The 20,431-nt window shown below is 40.9% G+C and overlaps 1 protein-coding gene across 8 annotated transcripts in view; it reads right to left on the bottom strand.

Annotated features, from left to right (window-relative positions):
* LOC118391766 (myotubularin-related protein 4) overlaps positions 1-20,431 on the bottom strand; it is a 184,755-nt gene that overhangs the window by 48,970 nt on the left and 115,354 nt on the right. The window contains exons 3-4 of one of the 8 annotated variants that reach the window (XM_052457745.1): positions 13,378-13,565; positions 13,167-13,247 (exon numbers count right to left, since the gene is read on the bottom strand). The exons of 6 other annotated variants lie outside the window; for them this stretch is intronic. The gene's annotated coding sequence lies outside the window, so the exon portion shown is untranslated. Of the gene's footprint in view, positions 1-13,166; positions 13,248-13,377; positions 13,566-20,431 lie in introns of those variants that run through there. One more of the 8 variants, XM_052457747.1, reaches the window with a different exon arrangement.

Below are 20,431 nucleotides of genomic sequence, written 5' to 3' on the forward strand. Positions count from 1 at the left end.
CACACATACACAATCCATTTCTCACGACTTAAAAATCATTCTATAACCTGTCTCCTCCCCTTCATCTACACTGATTTAAATACATGTGACATCAATAAGAGATCATAGCTTTCACCTGGATTCACCTGGTCAGTCTATGTCATGGAAAGTGCAGGTGTTCCTTATGTTTGGTACACTTAGTGTACTTTTTTTTATAGTGAACAATATTGTATCTGAATGTTGCTTTTGGTACAACCTGATTATCTGAGCAATCTTTCAAATTATTAGAACATGTAAACAGCTTAAAATCTAGTTCCATCTGTGTATTTGTTCTGCGCATGTGCAAGCACAGCTGTGTGTGTTCCACGCTAAGAACATGCTACATTGGTACAGTTGAAGTTGGACGTTTACATACAGCTATGCCAAATACATTTAAACTCAGTTTGACAATTCTTGACATTTAATCTTAGGTCAGTTAGGATCAACACTTTATTTTAAGAATGTGAAATGTCAGAATAATCGTAGAGAGAATTATTTATTTCAGTTTGTATTTATTTCATTACATTCCCAGTGGGTCAGAAGTTTACGTACACTCAATTAGTATTTGGTAGCATTGTCTTTAAATAGTTTAACTTGGGTCAAACGTTTTGGGTAGCCTTCCACAAGCTTCCCACAATAAGTTGGGTGTATTTTGGCCCATTCCTCCTGACAGAGTTGGTGTACCTGAATCAGGTTTGTAAGCCTCCTTGCTTGCACACGCTTATTCTGTTCTGCCCACACATTTTCTATAGGATTGAGGTCAGGGCTTTGTGATGGCCACTACAATACCTTGACTTTGTTGTCCTTAAGCCATTTTGCCACAATTTTGGAAGTATGCTTGGGGTCATTGTCCATTTGGAAGACCCATTTGCGACCAAACCTTAACTGATGTCTTGAGATGTTGCTTCAATATATCCACATAATTTTCTTTCCTCATGATGCCATCTATTTTGTGAAGTGCACCAGTCCCTCCTGCAGTAAAGCACCCCCACAACATGATGCTGCCACTTCCTGCTTCACAGTTGGGATGGTGTTCTTCAGCTTGCAAGCCTCCCCCTTTTTCCTCCAAACATAACGATGCTCATTATCGTCAAACAGTTCTATTTTTGTTTCATCAGACCAGAAGGGAATTTCTCCAAAAAGTATGATCTTTGTCCCCATGTGCAGTTGCAAAGCACAGTTTGGCTTCTTTTTATGGCGGTTTTGGAGCAGTCACTTCTTCCTTGCTGAGCGGCCTTTCAGGTTATGTCGATATAGGATTCGTTTTACTGTGGATATAAATACTTTTGTACCTGTCTCCTCCAGCATCTTCACAATGTCCTTTGCTGTTGTTCTGGGATTGATTTGCACTTTTCGCACCAAAATACGTTCATCTCTTGGAGACAGATAGCGTCTCCTTCCTGAGCAGTATGACGGCTGCGTTGTCCCATGGTGTTTATACTTGTGTACTATTGTTTGTACAGATGAGCGTGGTACCTTCAGGTGTTTGGAAATTGCTCCCAAGGATGAACCAGACTTGTGGAGGTCCACAATTTTTTTCTGAGGTCTTGGATGATTTCTTTTGATTTTCCCATGATGTCAAGCAGAGGCACTGAGTTTGAAGGTAGGCCTTGAATTACATCCACAGGTACAACTCTAATTGACTCAATTATGTAAATTAGCCTATCAGAAGCTTCTAAAGCCATGATCTCATTTTCTGGAATTTTCCAAGCTGTTTAAAGGCACAGCCAAATTAATGTATGTAAACTTCTGACCCACTGGAATTGTGATACATTGAATTATAAGTGAAATAATCTGTCTGTAAACAATTGTTTGAAAAATTCCTTGTGCCATGCACAAAGTAGATGTCCTAACTGAGTTGACAAAACTATAGTTTGATAACAAGAAATTTGTGGAGTGGCTAAAAAACAAGTTTTAATTACTCCAACCTAAGTGTATGTAAACTTCCGACTTCAACCGTATAGTGTGGACACCTTTGAATGCATCAACATTATTTTCTCACTCTTTAGGGACTATTGTGATGAGTCCAAAGACCAAATGTGGAATGAGTCTGACTTTTAGTCCATAAGAATAATATAATAATATAATATAATAATATTTTCTATGATTATTTTCAAAAGGGTTCCCACAGTTATAATATTTCCCAAGTAAAAATTGCCTTTCAATGATCAAAACATCACCCAGAATATGTTGATGCTATCAAAAGACTTCTCTCATCTCAAACTATCAAGAAGCCTGAGGGAAGATGCAGAGTGGGGGGAGGCTTATACTCATGAGCTCACCTTGACTGACAGCTCTTTGAAATGCCCTTGTGGTCATTGCCAGGTAAAAAGGTAAACAATGGACCAAATGTCATTCCGAGCCTAAATAGGAAGCCTCATTTTCTCTGCAAAATGCTCTCATGGTCAACAATTGGTCTGTTGGGTATCAGACAAACAGCAGCAATACACAATTGCAATTCTATTGTTTTGTAACTATACAGTACAAAAATATAAACGCAACATGTAAATTGTTGGTTCCATGTTTCATGAGCTTAAACAAAAGATCCCAGAAATGTTCTATATTCACAAAAAGCTTATTTATCTTAAATGTTGTACATCCCTGTTAGTGGGCATTTCTCCTTTGCCAAGATAATCCATCCACCTGACAGATGTGGCATATCAAGAAACTGATTAAACAGCACGATCGTTACACAGGTGCACCTTGTGCTGGGGACAATAAAAGGCCACTCTAAAATGTGCAGTTTTGTCACACAACACAATGCTACAGATGTCTCAAGTTTTGAGGGAGCGTGCAACTGGCATGCTGACTGCAGGAATGTCCACTAGAGCTGTTGCGAGAAAATGTAATGTTAATTTCTCTACCATAAGCTGCCTCCAATGTCGTTTTAGAGAATTTGGCAGTACGTCCAACTGGCCTCAACAACCGCAGACCACATGTAACCACACCAGCCCAGGACCTCCACATCCAGCTTCTTCACCTGCGGGATTGTCTGAGACCAGCCACTCCGACAGCTGATGAATCTGAGGAGTATTTCCTTCTGTAAAGCTCTTTTATGGGGAAAAACTCATTCTGATTGGTTCGGCCTGGCTCCCCAGTGGGTGGGCCTATGCCCTCCCAGGCCCACTCATGGCTGCCCAGTCATGTGAAATCCATAGATTAGGGCCTAATTTATTTATTTAAATGAACTGATTTCCTTATGAATTGTAATTCAGTAAAATCATTGAAATTGTAGCATGCTGCGATAATATTTTTGCACAGTATAATTACAGAATACAGTTCACTGATATACTTCACATGAAGTCTGAGTCACCTTAGAAGCTTAGACATAAAGGAAGGTATGTGAAAACAGCATACAATAACTGTACTGGACAATTTATTGGTTCCCTCTGCATTATACATTACAATATGTTCAGAGTTGTATGCATTGAGCAGACATTTATTTGATAATTTACTAAAGGCCAGCTTAGCCAAAATATTGATCAACATGAACACTTATGAAAAATAAAGGTGAGAAATAATGGTGAGACACCATTTGACATAATAAAAAAATAAACAATTAGAGCCATAAGCCTAATATAGAAACCCAGCCACCCTGCAGTATGCAGGACCCATTGATTCGTACAATTTGTAACACCCATCTCCTGTCCAAACTCTTGAAAAAAACAATACAATGAAACAAAATGTTATATACTGTATTTACGTAACGGTGAATTATTTAGGCTTTAGGAAATGTAACCAACTACAGAAATTCATGGGGAGGACAGCGAGAGAACAGGAGGACCTGCCTCAATCAAGCAGGCTTCAGTCACCCCCAAGATAGAAGGGTAAGAAAAATCTAGCTAATGCCTGCTCTTTGTCAGGCCTTTCACACTGGGATGGACAGCTTGCACAGCTTCCCCACATACGGCACTGGTTCAAGGGTGACCATGTTGAAGAGGAGATCCAGGAGCCAGTCTACGCAGCCTGTAATGTTTCTGAAAAGGGAAATGTTTGTTAAATGGGTAGTGATTTTCCTTTTATTTGTCATGATGCTATCCATTTGTTGATGAGGTGATCTACTCATTCTACAATGTGCTTTTTCGTATTTTGGAAGTACTCAATTTGAAATTTGCGAACTTTGGTCGTGCACTTTTGTGAAACTTGTCAATGTTTGTATTTAGAAATGTTTCTGTGCCTGAAATGCTCAATTGATGCAGATTTTAAATGAATAACTATGACTTAAAGTTGATTTTGTATCACAGCATTCCTGCTGTGATGGTTGCCTGGCAAGCTGTGCAGATAAAGGTTGAATTGTCTAAAATGTGTATCATTAATGCTTGATAATAGTGGAAAGACTAAAGGAAATGGAAAAGGAAACAATTACACCCCCGAATCATCATGAGCCCCAATGATACAAGCAACATTAACTGTAAGACAACAACCCACACAATGGAATGGTAAAATGACAAATACTATACACACCACATCTCCTTTTGTGGACAACATTCCTTCGTTCCAGCTGTGTGCTGGAAGTTCTCAGACTCAATGTAGGGGGCTTAGGGATGGAAGAACAAAAACCATATAGTGACTATCGGATGTTACAGAACATTTACAGTCAAAGCAGCCACAGTTGCATTACCTAACTTTAGCCCTCCCGATTACCCCAAACTGTTGGCTACTGTGTCAGACTCATCAAACACTGATACTTACATACACTATTAATGATGGCGTCTTCCCGGTTTAGCTACCTAGCCAGACCCATCGAATGTTCTCCCCAATAAAGCAACTTGGCACGGAATGTGCACTGCAGACACGAAACATGATTGTAATTTTCGGTGAAACCTGTCCACCAAAATAAATAGCAGCCACTGCTGTCGGATGTCTTCATTCTTCGGAAAATTGTGTAACGTTAAATTAACACCATGATACCCAGCCACAACACAGAGTGCTTTTGCCGGCATGCTGGTAGGTAGCTTGCTAGATATCAGTCACACCACAGATGAATGGTTACCAATATCTTTGGTCCAACGTTCTCCTAGTAGCTATCTTACGGTTTGTAAATAAAGCTAAAGTAAGGTGTAGGAGCATGGGATGACAGTTTTAAGGTGGTACATATTTAAATAAGTAAATATGATAAGACCCTACCATTAGTGTAATCCTTGGTAGTGCCTGCCCCCTGAATCCAAGTGTTTGACACAGGGGGAGGGAACACATCACTTTATAATCAAACTTTATCAATGTACCAGCTACAGAAATTTGTTATACTTGAGTTACCCTACTTTGAACTGGTTTCATCCAAATATCATTCAATTTCATGAGAAACACGATTTCCACTGTTCAGCATTAGCGTTACAGTCAAAAGGTGAATTGTTAATAGTGTCCTTATTTTTTAAGATATCAATGCCAAACTTAACATGGTTCATTATGGTAATGTCTGATGACCCTAACACGTTTCAAGTTAATAGGCCATTGAGAAGTGGATTTAAAAAGGATTGACATGGACACATACAATCAGATTTCCTGTCAACCTTATGGGTCCTTCAGGCAAATTTGTTCAGCAGGAGGAAAGACACCTACATAGAAATGTTCAAGTCTAATTGGTCAAGTAGGGCGGCGGACATGATGATTTAAGTGAAACTTCTTATAACAGCACCATCTATGAGCCAACCGGTGCCATTCTTTTTGACCTCTAATTTCTGTGTGCCGAATTTGAAAAGGTCTGGGAAATCCTGCAGTAGGCTACAGGCTACGTTCTTCACCATGTGAGTTATAAAAATGACAATCTTGCGTTCAAGCCTTTCCGGCAGTCTTTCGTGGTTTTTATATACGGGGAGATTAAATTGTACAATTGAAAACTAACAAAGAATTGTTCAAGTTATAACTCAGCTGGCAGTGTGGTATGATCATGCGAATGACTGTGAAACAGAGAGAGAGGGATGGAGAGCGCATGAAAGAGAGAGCAAGCGAGAGAGAGCAAGAGAGTGGCGATGGTAACAGATGGGAGGGATAAGGGAGAGAGAGAGCGACTAAATGGATGCCTGAAGGAGGGAGGGTGACTTGAAGGAGGGAGGGTGACTTGAATGAAACAAAATGTCTATGATGATCCTCTTGTGTGACAGCTGTGGGGAAACAAATAAGACAGACACAACACTTTATTTAACCAGCCCAAATGTCTGTATGACATGGGCACACGCCCATTTTCTCAACCAACCACAAAGCAGTTAGACAGACCGGAGCAGTAGGAGTATAACTATCCATTGTGTAGCCCGGCACTCTTTGTTTATTAGAAGCTACACGCAGGGCTTGTAATTCAATTCCGGTCCTGGAGGGCTGAAACACTTCTGATGTTCATCCTCTCCTTCTAATAAGGGACTAATTCAGTGAAATTAGCTTCGAGGTAGAAAGAAAAAAACGGAAATGTTTTGGCCCTCCAGGACCAGAATTGATTGTCACTCCTTGTAGCAGTGTAGCTCCTAGTAGATTTCAGCAGCTCTGGAGGTAATGCCATACTGAAGAGATGGGGTGCTTCTCCAAAAAGGGAGGCCTGTGCTGACATACAGGATCAGAGTCAGCAGGACAGAGGAGAGCCTGGAGACTTCCTTTAACCACACTGCAAGCCTGCATCCCAAATTGTACCCCATTTGTAGTGTGCAGAGGTCTTTAAAATGCACCATTCACAGGGTTGGGGAGTAACTGATTACATGCAATCAGTTAGAGTGCCTTCAGAAAGTATTCATACCCCTTGACTTATTCCAGATTTTGTTGTGTTACAAAGAGGGATCTAAGAGGGATCTAAAATCTAAGAGCTTTCCATGCCTGGATTGTGCAACATTTGCCCAATATTCATTTAAAAATTCTTCAAGCTCTGTCAAATTGGTTGTTGATCATTGCTAGACAACCATTTTCAGGTCTTGCCATAGATTTTCAAGCCGATTTAAGTCAAAACTTTAACTCAGCCACTCAGGAACATTCACCATCTTCTTGGTAAGCAACTCGAGTGTACATTTGGCTTTGTATTCTGCGTTATAGTGAATTCATCTCCCAGTGTCTGGTGGAAAACAGACTGAACCAGGTTTTCCCTTAAGATTTTGCTTGCGGTTAGCTCCATTCCGTTTCTTTTTTTATCCTGAAAAACTCCCCAGTCCTTAAGTGATTACAAGCATACCCATAACATGATGTATCCACCACTATGCTTGGAAATATGGAGAGTGGTACTTATATTCATGACAAAAGTGAATTGCTTTGCCACATTTTTTGCAGTATTACTTTAGTGCCTTGTTGCAAACAGGATGCATGTTTTTGAATATTTTTATGCTGTACAGGCTTACTTCTTTTCACTCTGTAAATTAGGTTAGTATTGTGAAGTAACTACAATGTTGTTGATTCAGCCTCAGTTCTCCTATCACAGCCATTAAACTATGTAACTATTTTAAAGTCACCATGACTCATGGTGAAATCCCTGAGCAGTTTCCTTCCCCTCTGGCAACTGAGTTAGAAGGACACCTTTATCTTGGTGGTGACGGTGTATTGATACACCATCAAAAGTGTCATTAATAACTTCACTATGCTCAAAGGGATATTCAATGTCTGCTTTTTATTTTGTTTCCCCATCTACCAATAGGTGCCCTTATTTGCGAGGCATTGGAGAAACTCCCTGGTTCTTTGTGGTTGAATCTGTGTTTGAAATTCACTGCTCAACTGAGTGACCTTACAGATAATTGTATGTGTGGGGTACAGAGATGAGTCATTCCAAAATCATGTTATACACTGTAATTGCACACAAAGTGAGTCCCTGCAACTTATTATGTGACTTGTTAAGCACATTTTTTGGTCCTGAACTTAATTAAACTTGCCATAAAAAGGGGTTGAATACTTATTGACTTGAGGCATTTAAATGTTTAATTAATATGAAAAAAATGTGAAAAACAGAATTCCACTTTGACATTAAGGGGTATTGTGTGTAGGTCAGTGACAGTGAAAAAGTCAAGGGGTGTGAATACTTTCTGAAGGCACTGTAAAAAAAAAAAAAAAAACAGTAATCGGTTACGTTACCAGCAGAAATATTGTAATCAGATTACAGATAGGATGTTTGCAGAAATAAATACATTATGACACCTTTCTGTTTTCTCAATGACATTCAATTCACCACTTAAAAAAGGCGCAAGTTTTAAGTTTGTTCCACCTGAGCGAGTTTGACAATAAGATAGAGTCCACTATGATGACACACCAAATGCGTTTGATGGATTCTATTTGTCTTCTTCTAATGCCTCTTCAGGAGAAAATAATTTAAAAAATATCAAAGTAATGAGATTACGTTACTGAGTCTGGGTAATCCAATAGTTACGTTACTGATGACAATTTTGGACAGTTAACTAGCAACGGATTACATTTAAAAAGTAACATACACATCCTTGACCAGTTAATGTACTGAGTACTCTCCAGTTCTTTACTACATATTGCTCACACCTTTCCAATCCTCTCAGATGGGTTGCTTCTGGTCAGGGCTGAGGCCTCCACAATTCACAACACAGCCTGGGTCCACCATTCTGAATCGTCAGGTCCTTATGGAGATATGAATAAATCGTTTTACTTTCTCAATAAATGAGCAGCCGAAAACACTTCAATCCTACAGTATCATGCTTTTTATGATGGTCAGTAATGCAGCGTGTTACAACATGATACATGAGTGATCGTTTCATTCTACGCCACTACATGGCCAAAGAAAGAGGGCATATAATTACAAGGTGAAACAGGAGACAATCACAAAATACTGATGGGCAAAATACTTTTTTTTACATAGTGCCTTTTCATCAAGTGAGGTAGCCAAGCCAATATGAACACAAAAAGACTAGCTGTAAGCTCATCACCGTTTACACTTGTCTATTTCTTGTCCCTCATGTCAGGAAGTTTTTCTTTGACTGCCCACAAGGTCACTGAGACCATACTGTACCAAAAAGAGGGAGCTCTTCATCTGGGGAAATGAAAGTCAAACAGTGAAAAAACGATCCAATCCTTATCAGGCCTTCTGACTAACCAGTACAACAGAGAAAATGTGGTACACAACAATAACACAATTGCTCAAATGTGTGTACAATGGACAAAGTTCTACAATGGACTGAGTGTAACTGGCCTATCTTGAAAATGTTTTGGGGCGGCAGGTAGCCTAGTGGTCAGAGCGTTGGTCTTGTCACCGAAAGGTTGCAAGATAAAATCCCCGAGCTGACAAGGTAAAAATCTGTAATTCTGCCCCCGAACAAGGAAATTAACCCACTGTTCCTAGGCCGTCATTGAAAATAAGAATTTATTCTTAACTGACTTGCTTAGTTATATAAAGGTTAAAAAAAAATGTTTTTGACAATTTAAAACGTTGTGGAGTCTCTTGATTGCATTGATTACATTGGTGACGTTATGAACAGTGCCCCTGTTTGTCTGTAAGAGAATGAACATCTACGGAGAAAATTACATGGTTGACTGGAAATTTCCCAGCAAAATTAAGTATCTAAGTAAAATGTCTGTTTGGGAAGGAGTTCCAGTGGTAAATGACTCCCAAGGTACTCGCTAGGAAATCACCAGCCCACCAGGACCCATTAAACCTGATTCAAAATGTCCATATGGATCTCACGTTTTGGTTAATCACAGACTGTACAAAATAAGTTAACTGTCGTCAAATCTATTAGAACAATAAATAGGTTATAATCATTTCCACCCTGCTTGGATAAAGCAACCTCTTGCTCAGAGGCCTTGAACAACAGGGAGCATCTATCGATGACTAAGATATTAATCAGTATGGAGCAAACTGGTCAAGATAACATGAACACTGCACTAAAGACGACAGCTTTTTCTCAAATTAATTTGACTGTTTCATCATACATCTTCAGATGAGAACTTGAACAAAACCTTTCAACTCAATTTAACTGGAATTAAAACCTTTTCCACTTCTACTGTTCCAAACGGGTCATTTGTGTTTTGTGTTTCGTGGCACAGTGGAAGTTTAGGCCTTATCTGATTGTGAATACATACAATTCTACATTTTAAAATGATTAATTAATAAACTTGACATTCTAGAAAAAGAAAGGGAGGCTGGATCTAATTATCCAATTAACTTTTATCTATTCGGGGCGGCAGGGTAGCCTAGTGGTTAGAGTGTTGGACTAGTAACCGGAAGGTTGCAAGTTCAAACCCCCGAGCTGCCAAGGTACAAATCTGTCGTTCTGCCCCTGAACAGGCAGTTAACCCACTAGGCTGTCATTGTAAATAAGAATTTGTTCTTAACTGACTTGCCAAGTAAAATAAAGGTTACATTTTTTTTTTAAAAGGTTGGCAGGACCAGGATGGATGACAACAATATATTTTCATGCCCAGTCTCCTAAGCCTCCCCTACCCTGTCCTCTACTCCTTGTTAGATTATATGTTGAGTCCGTACAGCTTCTCCTGCAATATAACCTTAACAATGGCAGACTCTTCCACTATTAGCCTTCACTCTCCACCCCCCAGCCATGGCCATCTAAGCCTAGCCTAATCCACACCCAGTCTAATTGACAGAGTTCTAAAGCCTTTCTCTGGATTGAGGCGAGGCCTGCAGGTAACTGTGCATCACTGCTCTTAGGGTGAGGTTAGATCCATTTACAGTGTCTTCAGAACGTATTACCCCTTGACTTTTTCCACATTTGGATGTGTTAAAGCTTGAATTCAACTACACACAATACCCCATAATGCAAAGTGGAAACATGTTTTTGCAAATGTATTGAAAATAAAATACAGAAATCTCATTTACATACTTATTCACACCCCTGAGTCAATACTTTGTAGAAGCAACTTTGGCAGCGATTACAGTTTTGAATCATCTTGTGTGTCTGTATTAGCTTTGCACATCTAGATTTGGGGATTTTCTCCCATTCTCCCGTGCAGATTTTCTCCCATTCTCCCTTGCAGATTTTCTCAAGCTCTGTTGAGTTAGATGGGGAGCGGAGGTGAACAGCATTCTTCAAGTCTTTCCACAGATTTTCAAAGGGATTCAGGTCTTAGCTTTGGCTGGGCCACTCAAGGACTTTCCCATTCTTGTTCTGAAGCCATTCCAGCATTGCTTTGGCTGTTGGAACGTAAATCTTTGCCACCAGTCTAAGGTCAATTGCACTCTGAAAAAGGTTCTCATCAAGGATTTGACTCCATTCATTGTTCCCTCTATCCGTACCAGTGTCTCAGTCCCTGCCGCTGAAAAGCATCCCCATAGCAAGATGCTGCCACCATGCTTCATGGTAGGGATGGTGTTCGACGGGTGATGAGCCATTTATTTTTTTCTCTAAATATTCTCCAAATACAACAGGAGTAGACCTTATAGTGAAATGCTTACTTACAAGTCCTTTGGCCCTAGAGTTCGCGCTCTGGACCTGCTTGCCGTGCGGTAGTAGATAGAACATATGACTTGGGTGACTGAAGTCTTTGACAGTGTTTTGGTTCTTGGTCTGACACCGCCTAGTATATCGGTTCTGGATGGTAGGAAGTTTGGCACCAGTGATGACCTGGGCCGTACGCTCTACCCTCTGTAGCGCCTTACGGTCAGATGCCAAGCAGTTGCCATACCACGCGGTGATGCAACCGATCATGATGCTCTCGATGGTGCAGTTGTAGAACTATGAGGATCTGGGGACCCATGCCAAATCTTTTCTGTCTCCTTAGGGGAAGGTGTTGCAAAGGGAGGTGTTTAGTCCCAGGGTCCTTAGCTTAGTGATGAGCTTTGTGGGCACAATGGTGTTGAATGCTGAGCTGTAGTCAATGACCAACATTCTCACATAGGTGTTCCTTTTGTCTAGGTGGGAAAGGGCAGTGTGGAGTGCGATTGAGATTGCGTCATCTGTGGATCTATTGGGGCGGTATGCGAATTGGAGTGGGTCTAGGGTTCCCGGGATGATGGTGTTGATGTGAGCCATGGCCAGCCTTTCAAAGCACTTCAATGGCTACCGACGTGAGTGTAACGGGGCGATAGTCATTTAGGCAGGTTACCTTTGTTTTCTTGGGCACAGGGACTATGATGGTCTGTTTGAAACATGTAGTTATTAAAGATTCGGTAGGGAGAGGTTGAAAATGACCCAGAGGCTTTGTGAATGTTGATCTTTTTATAGGTCTTGCACACATCGGCTACCGAAAGCATTATCACACAGTCGTCCGGAATGGCTAGTGCTCTCATGCATGCTTCAGTGGTGCTTGCCTCGAAGCAAGCATAAAAGGCATTTAGCTCGTCTGGTAGGCTTGCGTCACTGGGCAGCTCGTGGCTGGGGTTACCTTTGTAGTCTGTAATAGTTTTCAATCCCTGCCACATCCGACGAGTGTCAGAGCCGGTGTAGTAGGATTCAATCTTAGACCTGTATTGACACTTTGCCTGTGTGATTGTTTGTCTGAGGGCGTAGCGGAATTAGCGTCCGGATTAGTGTCCTGCTCCTTGATAGCGGCAACTCTATCGGTGCGGATGTTCCCTGTAATCCATGGCTTCTGGTTGGGATATGTATGTACAGTCACTATGGGGACGACATCGTCGATGCACTTATTGATGATGCCGGTGACTGAGATGGTATACTCCTCAATGCCATTGGATGAATTCCGGAACATATTCCAGTCTGTGCTAGCAAAACAGTCCTGTAGCGTAGCATCCGCGTTATATGACCACATCCGTATTGAGTCACTGGTACTTCCTGCTTGAGTTTTGGCTTGTAAGCCGGAAATCAGGTAGATAGAATAATGGTCAGATTTGCCAAATGGAGGGCGAGGGAGAGCTTTGCATCTCTGTGTGTGGAGTAAAGATCTGGTCTAGAGTTTTTTTCCCCTCTGGTTGCAAATGTGACATGCTGGTAGAAACTTGTTAAAATGTATTTAAGTTTGCCTGCATTAAAGTCCTCGGCCACAAGGAGCGCCGCTTCTGGGTAAGCGTTTTCTTGTTTGCTTATGGCCTTATACAGCTCATTGAGTGCGGTCTTAGTGCCAGCATCGGTTTGTGGTGATAAATAGACGGCTACGAATAATATAGATGAGAACTCTCTTCGTAGATAGTGTGGTCTACAGCTTATCATGGGGTACTCTACCTCAGATGAGCAATAAATCGAGACCTTAAATATTAGAAGTCACACCCCAGCTGTTATTTACAAATAGACACACCCCCCCGCCCCTCGTCTTACCAGACATAGCTTCTCTGTCCTGCCGACGCACAGAATATCCAGCCAGCTCTTTAGTATCCATGCCGTCGTTCAGCCATGTCTCTGTGAAACATAAGATATTACAGTTTTAAATGTCCCATTGGTAGGATAGTCTTAATCGTAGATCATCCATTTTATTTTCCAATGATTACATGTTGGCCAATAGTACGGATGGTAGTGGAGGTTTACTCACTCGTCTACGAATTCTCGGATGGCAGCCCGACCTCCACCCCCTCTTTCTCAGTCTTTTCTTCACGCAAATGACGGGGATTTGGGCCTGGTCTGGAGAAAGCAGTGTATCCTTTGCGTCGGACTCGTTAAAAAAAATCTTTGTCCGGTTCGAGGTGAGTAATTGCTGTTCAGATGTCCAGAAGCTCTTTTCTGTCATAGGAGACGGTAGCAGCAACATTATGTACAAAATAATAAGTTACAAACAACACGAAAAAACAAACAAAATAGCATAGTTGGTTAGAATCCCGAAAAACGGCAGCCATCCCCTCCGGCGCCATTATACAAGAACCCAAAGAGTAAAATGTTTGTCTAATCAGACCACAGAATCTTTTGCCTTATGATCTGAGTCTTTCATGTGACTTTTTGCAAACTCCAGGCGTGCTGTCATGTGCCTTTTTCTCAGGAGTGGCTTCCATCTCGCCACTCTCCCAAAAAGCCCAGATTGGTGAAGTGCTGTAGAGACTTGTCCTTCTGGCAGGTTCTACCCATTTCAGCCAAGGAATTCTGTAGTTCTGTCAGAGTGGTCAATGGTCACCTCCCTGGCCAAGGTCCTTTTTTTATTATATGTTTTATTTCACCTTTATTTAACCAGGTAGGCTAGTTCAGAACAAGTTCTCATTTGCAACTGTGACCTGGCCAAGATAAAGCAAAGCAATTCGACACATACAACAACACAAAGTTACACATGGAATAAACAAACATACCATCAATAATACAGGAGAAAAATCTATATACAGTGTGTGCAAATGAGGTAGGATAAGAGAGGTAAGGCAATCAATAGGCCATGGTGACGAAGGAATTACAATATAGCAATTAAACACTGGAATGGTAGGATGTGCAGAAGATGAATGTGCAAGTAGAGATACTGGGGTGCAAAGCAGCAAGATAAATAAATACATACAGTATGAGGATGAGGTAGATTGGATGGGCTATTTACAGATGAGGTATGTACAGGTGCAGTGATCTGTGAGCTTCTCTGAGAGCTGGTGCTTAAAGTTAGTGAGGGAGGTAAGAGTCTCCAGCTTCAGAGATTTTTGCAGTTCGTTCCAGTCATTGGCAGCAGAGAACTGGAAGGAGAGGCGGCCAAAGGAAGAATTGGCTTTGGGGGTGACCAGTGAGATATACCTGCTGCAGCGCGTGCTACGGGTGGGTGCTGCTATGGTGACCAGTGAGCTGAGATAAGGGGGGGCTTTACCTAGCAGAGACTTGTAGATGACCTGGAGCCAGTGGGTTTGGCGACGAGTATGAAGCGAGGGCCAACCAAAGAGAGCATACAGGTCGCAGTGGTGGGTAGTATATGGGGCTTTGGTGACAAAACGGATGTCACTGTGATAGACTGCATCCAATTTGCTGAGTAGAGTGTTGGAGGCTATTTTGTAAATGACATCGCCGAAGTCGAGGATCGGTAAGATGGTCAGTTTTACGAGGGTATGTTTGGCAGCATGAGTGAAGAATGCTACGTTGCAAAATAGGAAGCCAATTCTAGATTTAATTTTGGATTGGACATGTTTAATGTGAGTCTGGAAGGAGAGTTTACAGCAACCAAACTGGTTGCTCAGTTTGGTCGGACGGCCAGCTCTAGGCAGAGTCTGGGTAGATCCATATGGTTTCCATTTCCCAATGATGAAGACCCCTGTGCTCTAGAAATGGTTTAATACCCTTCCCCAGTTATACAGCACCAGTAAAAAGTTTGGACACACCTCATTCCAGGGTTATTTCTTTATTTTCACTATTTTTTACATTGTAGAATAATAGAGAAGACATCAAAACTATGAAATAACACATATGGAATCAAGTAGTAACCAAACAAGTGTTACACAATTCTAAATATATTTTATATTTGAGAATCTTCAAAGTACCACCCTTTGCCTTGATGACAGCTTTGCACACTCTTGGCATTCTCTCAATTAACAGGTGTGCCTTGTTAAAAGTTCATTTGTGGAATTTCTTTCCTTCTTACTGCATTTAAGCCAGTACTGTGTTGTGACAAGGTAGGGGTGGTATTCAGAAGATTTGGTAAAAGACCAAGTCCATATTATGGCAAGAAAAGCTCCAGTAGACTGCGTGAATCAGGCCTTCATGGTCGAAATCCTGCAAAGAAACCCCTAATAAAGGACACCAATAATAAGAAGAGACTTGCTTGGGCCAAGAAAGATGAGCAATGGACATTAGACTGCTGGAAATCTTTCCTTTGGTATTTTCAGTTCCAACCACCAAGTCTTTGTGAGATGCAGAGTAGGTGAACGGATGATCTCCGCATGTGTGGTTCCCACCGTGAAGCATGGAGGAGGAGGTGTGATGGTGCTTTGCTGGTGACACTGTAGGTTATTTATTTAGAATTTAAGGTACACTTAACTAGTATGGCTACCACAACATTCTGCAGCGATACGCCATCTCATCTGGTTTGCGCTTAGTGTTTTTCAAGAGGACAATGACCCAACACATCTCCAGGCTGTGCAAGTGCTATTTGACCAAGGAGAGTGATGGAGTCCTGCATCAGATGACCTGATCTCCACAATCACCCGACCTCAACCCAATTGAGATGGTTTGGGATGAGTTGGACCGCGGAGTGAAGGAAAAGCAGCCAACAAGTACTCAGCATGTGAGAACTCCTTCAAGACTGTTGGGAAAGCATTCTAGGTGAAGCTGGTTTAGAGAATGCCAAGAGTGTGCAATTCTTTCATCAAGGCAAAGGGTGCCTACTTTGAAGAATCACAAATATAAATTATATTTGGATTTGTTTAACACTTTTTTGGTTACTACATGATTCCATGTGTTATTTCATAGTTTTGATGCCTTCACTATTATTCTACAATGTAGAAAAAAAGAAAAAGAAAGAAAGAAAAACCCTTGAGTGTGTTCAAGATTTTGACTGGTACTGTATGCCGCATCACAATTATATCTCTGAGATCTACGGACAGTTCCTTGGACTGCATGGTATAGTTTACGCTTTGCCTGTTGTGGCCTGCACGCAGCCGGTGTCTCAGCAGCCCTCTTCTCAGGTGAGTTCTGTTGCTCTGGCCTCACAACCTTCTTCGTGACACGTCAGAGGCCGGATCATTCCAGCGATTGTGATAAGGAGTTCTATGGTGAGGCATATATCTGTACCTGGGGCAAACATTCTGTTGTCCTGGGGCAAAAGTTCAGGATATAACCAGGTTGCTTCCTGAGGCTGTGAGTCAGTCACCGGGGTCTGATGCAGTCATGGTTCATGTGGGGTCGAATGACATTATGAAGGGCAGCTCAGAACAGCTGAAGAAGTATTTTAAAGAACTGATTGTGTCTCTACTTATCAGCAAACGCCCCATAACATCTGTCCCTCTGCTCTCCCCAAATTGTGGCATTGAACAGATCAGCAGATTTGTAGCCCTCCATAACTGGCTACCAGACTATTGCAGCTCTGTGGGTGTAACATTTATTGACATTTTTGATACCTTCTGGAAACAAAGCTTGTATAACGAGGATGGGATCCACCCAAATCATTTGGTTTCCTGGATCCTTTCACAGCATTATAAGACTGAGTTGAGACAATGACTTATCAATGACCCAAATCCACCAAAGTTAATGCCTAAGATTGTGTCACTGAGTTGTCATAATGTTTCAGCAAATGTACATTATCCCAGGGGCATTGGAAGACACAATGTAAGTAACCTAATTTATGTCCCCCTTACTGTCCCTCTTACTGCCCTGAATGCCTCTGAGGATCCTACATCTATTGTATGCTTTAATCATATGCCCAGAGTAATACAGCACGAAGGTTGTGTGGCCTAGTAGGAAGTCCACTGTGTGCAGCTCACCCTGCATGAATAAAAAATAACCTAAGCATGTCTACCTCTGCTAAACTTCCCAATAAAGCAAGAAAGTGTTTAAAATATCCCACGTTAACATATTTAGCTTAAGAAACGAGGTTCATGAAATCAATAATTTGCTAGTAAAAGATGACATTCATATTCTGACAATCTCTGAAACTCACTTCGATAATACCTTTGATGATACAGTGGTAGCAATACATGGTTATAAGATCTACAGAAAAGTCCAATCAAATGTTATTGGTCACATGCAGATGGTATTGGGGGTGTAGCAAAATGCTTGTGATAAGTTCAATTGCCATGGGTGGTACGAACAAAGAATCCAGTTCGGGAAAGTCATATTCTTGGTCGTAATGCTGGTGAGTTACTGCCACTCTAATATCAAAAAGTTATTTCCAACTGTACGTAAAAACACAAAAACTTGCTGGCTAATAATGTAAGAAATAACACACAAAAAACAAAATACTGCAAAGTTAGAGAGGATCTCATGTTAAATACTGTTGAAGTAATATGGCTAAAGGTTCATCTGCCTCACCTAAAGCCCATTCTGGTGGGAAGCTGCTATAGACCACCATGTACTAACAGTCAGTATCTGGATAACATGTGTGAAATGCTTGATAATGTATGTGATATCCATAGAGAAGTATATCTTCTGGGTGATTTAAATATTGACTAGCTTTCATCAGGCTGCCCACTCAAGAGAAAGCTTCAAACTGTAACTAGTGCCTGCAACCTGGTTCAGGTCATCAATCAACCTACCAGGTGTAGTTATACACAGCACAGTGTGTAATGGCAAGCAATCAGACGCTGCACTTGGCACTTTAATGAAATTGCTTATCCCAATTACTAATAAGCATGCACCCATTAAGAAATTGACTGTAAAAACAGTTAAATCCCTGTCGATTTATGAGGAATTGAAAAATGGTATGGTATGATGAGGCAAAAGGAATGGTGAATAAGTCTAGCTGCACATTCAATTGGAAAACGTACTGCAAATTGAGAAATAATCTGAATAAACTGAATCAAAAGATGAAACTACACTATGAAACAAAGATAAATTACAAAGAATAATAGTAAAAAGCTTTGGAGCACCTAAAATGAAATTTTGGGCAAAAAGGCAAACACCACTACATCATTCACTGAATCAGATGGCTCATTCGTCACAAAACCCACTGATATTGCCAACTACTTTAATTATTTTTTCATTGGCAAGATTAGCAAACAGGCATGAAATGCCAGGAACAAACGCAGACACTACACATCCAAGTCTATCTGACCAAATTATGAAAGACAGGAATTGTACTTTTGAATTCCGTTAAGTGTGGAAGAGGTGAAGAAATGATTGTTGTCTATCAACAATGGCAAGCAGGAAGGGTCTGACAATCTAGATGGAAAATTACTGATGATAATAGCAGACGATATTGGCACACTATTTGCCATATCTTCAATTTAAGCCTACTAGAAAGTGTGTATCCTCAGGCCTGGAGGGAAGCAAAAGTTATTCGCCTACCTAAGAATAGTAAAGCCCCCTTTACTGGCCCAAATAGCCGACCAATCGGCCTGTTACCAACCCTTAGTAAATGTTTGGAAAAATTAGTGTTTGACCAGATACAATGCTATTTTACAGTAAACAAATTTACAACAGACTTTCAGCACCCCTATAGGAAAAGGACATTCAACATGCTCAGCACTTACACAAATGACTGATGATTGGCTGAGAGAAATTGATGATACAAATATTTTTGGAGCTGTTTTGTCAGAACTCAGTGCAGCTTTTCACATTATCGATCATAGTCTGCTGCCTGAAAGACGTATGTGTTATGTCTTTACACCCCCTGCTACATTGTGGATAAAGAGTGACCTGTCTAACAGAACACAGAGGGTGTTCTTTAATGGAAGGCTCTCCAACAAAATCCAGGGAGAATCAGGAATTCCTCAGGGCAGCTGTCTTTTTTCAATCTTTACTAACGACATGCCACTGGCTTTGAGGAAAACCAGTGAGTCTATGTATACGGATGACTCAACACTATACACATCAGCTACCACAGCGACTGAAATGACAGCAAACTTAACAAAGAGATGCAGTTAGTTTCAGAATTGGTGGCAAGGAATAAGTTTGTCCTAAATATTTAAAAAATAAAAGCATTTTATTTGGTACAAATCATTAACTAAACCCTAAACCTTAACTAAATATTGTAATAAATCATGTGGAAATTGAGCGAGTTGAGGACACTGAACTGCTTGGAGTAGCCCTGGATTGTAAACTGTCATGGTCAAAAAATATTGATACAACAGAAGCTAGAATGGGGAGAAGTCTGTCTATATCGTTGCTTTCTTAACAACACTATCAACAAGGCAGGTCCTACATGCTTTAGTTTTGTCGCACCTGGACTACTTTTCAGTCGTGTGGTCAGGTGGCACAAAGAGGGACTTAGGAAAATTGCAATTGGCTCAGAACAGGGCAGCACGGCTGGCCCTTGGATGTATACAGAGAGCAAACATGAATAATATGCATGTCAATCTCTCCTGGCTCAAAGTCGAGGAGAGATTGACTTCATCAATACTTGTATTTGTGAAAGGTATCGACACGTTGAATGTACCAAGCTACTGGCACACAGCTCGGACACCCATGTATACCCCACAAGACACCAGAGGTCTCTTCACAGTCCCCCAAGTCCAGGACAGACTATCGGAGGCACACAGTACTACATAGAACCATGACTACACAGAACTCTATTCCACATCAAGTAACTCATGCAAGCAGTAAAATTAGATTTAAAAAACAGATAAAAATACACCTTATGGAACAGTGAGGACTGTGAAGCAATACAAACATAGACACATGAATACAAACACTCTAACATACGCACTATACACGCACATACACATGTCTTTTATAGATATGTTGTAGTAGAGTAGGGTCTCAGGGGCACACAGTTAATATGTTGTGAAATCTGTATGTATTGTAATGTTTTAAAATGTATAACTGCCTTCATTTTGCTGGATCCCAGGAAGAGTAGCCTTGGCAGCAGCATCCATAGTAAATACAAATACAAATGTATGTGTCTAATGCAGAGTAACCCATCCCTTTAGGAAACTACAACAATTCAGAAAAACAACACATTACTACACTACAACACACCCAGCTAAACCTGAGGAACATTGAGATTGTGAAATTAATTATAGGTGTTACTTCCATTGCTATTA

Source organism: Oncorhynchus keta, chromosome 12, assembly GCF_023373465.1.
Source record: "Oncorhynchus keta strain PuntledgeMale-10-30-2019 chromosome 12, Oket_V2, whole genome shotgun sequence".
Taxonomy (NCBI): Eukaryota; Metazoa; Chordata; class Actinopteri; order Salmoniformes; family Salmonidae; genus Oncorhynchus; species Oncorhynchus keta.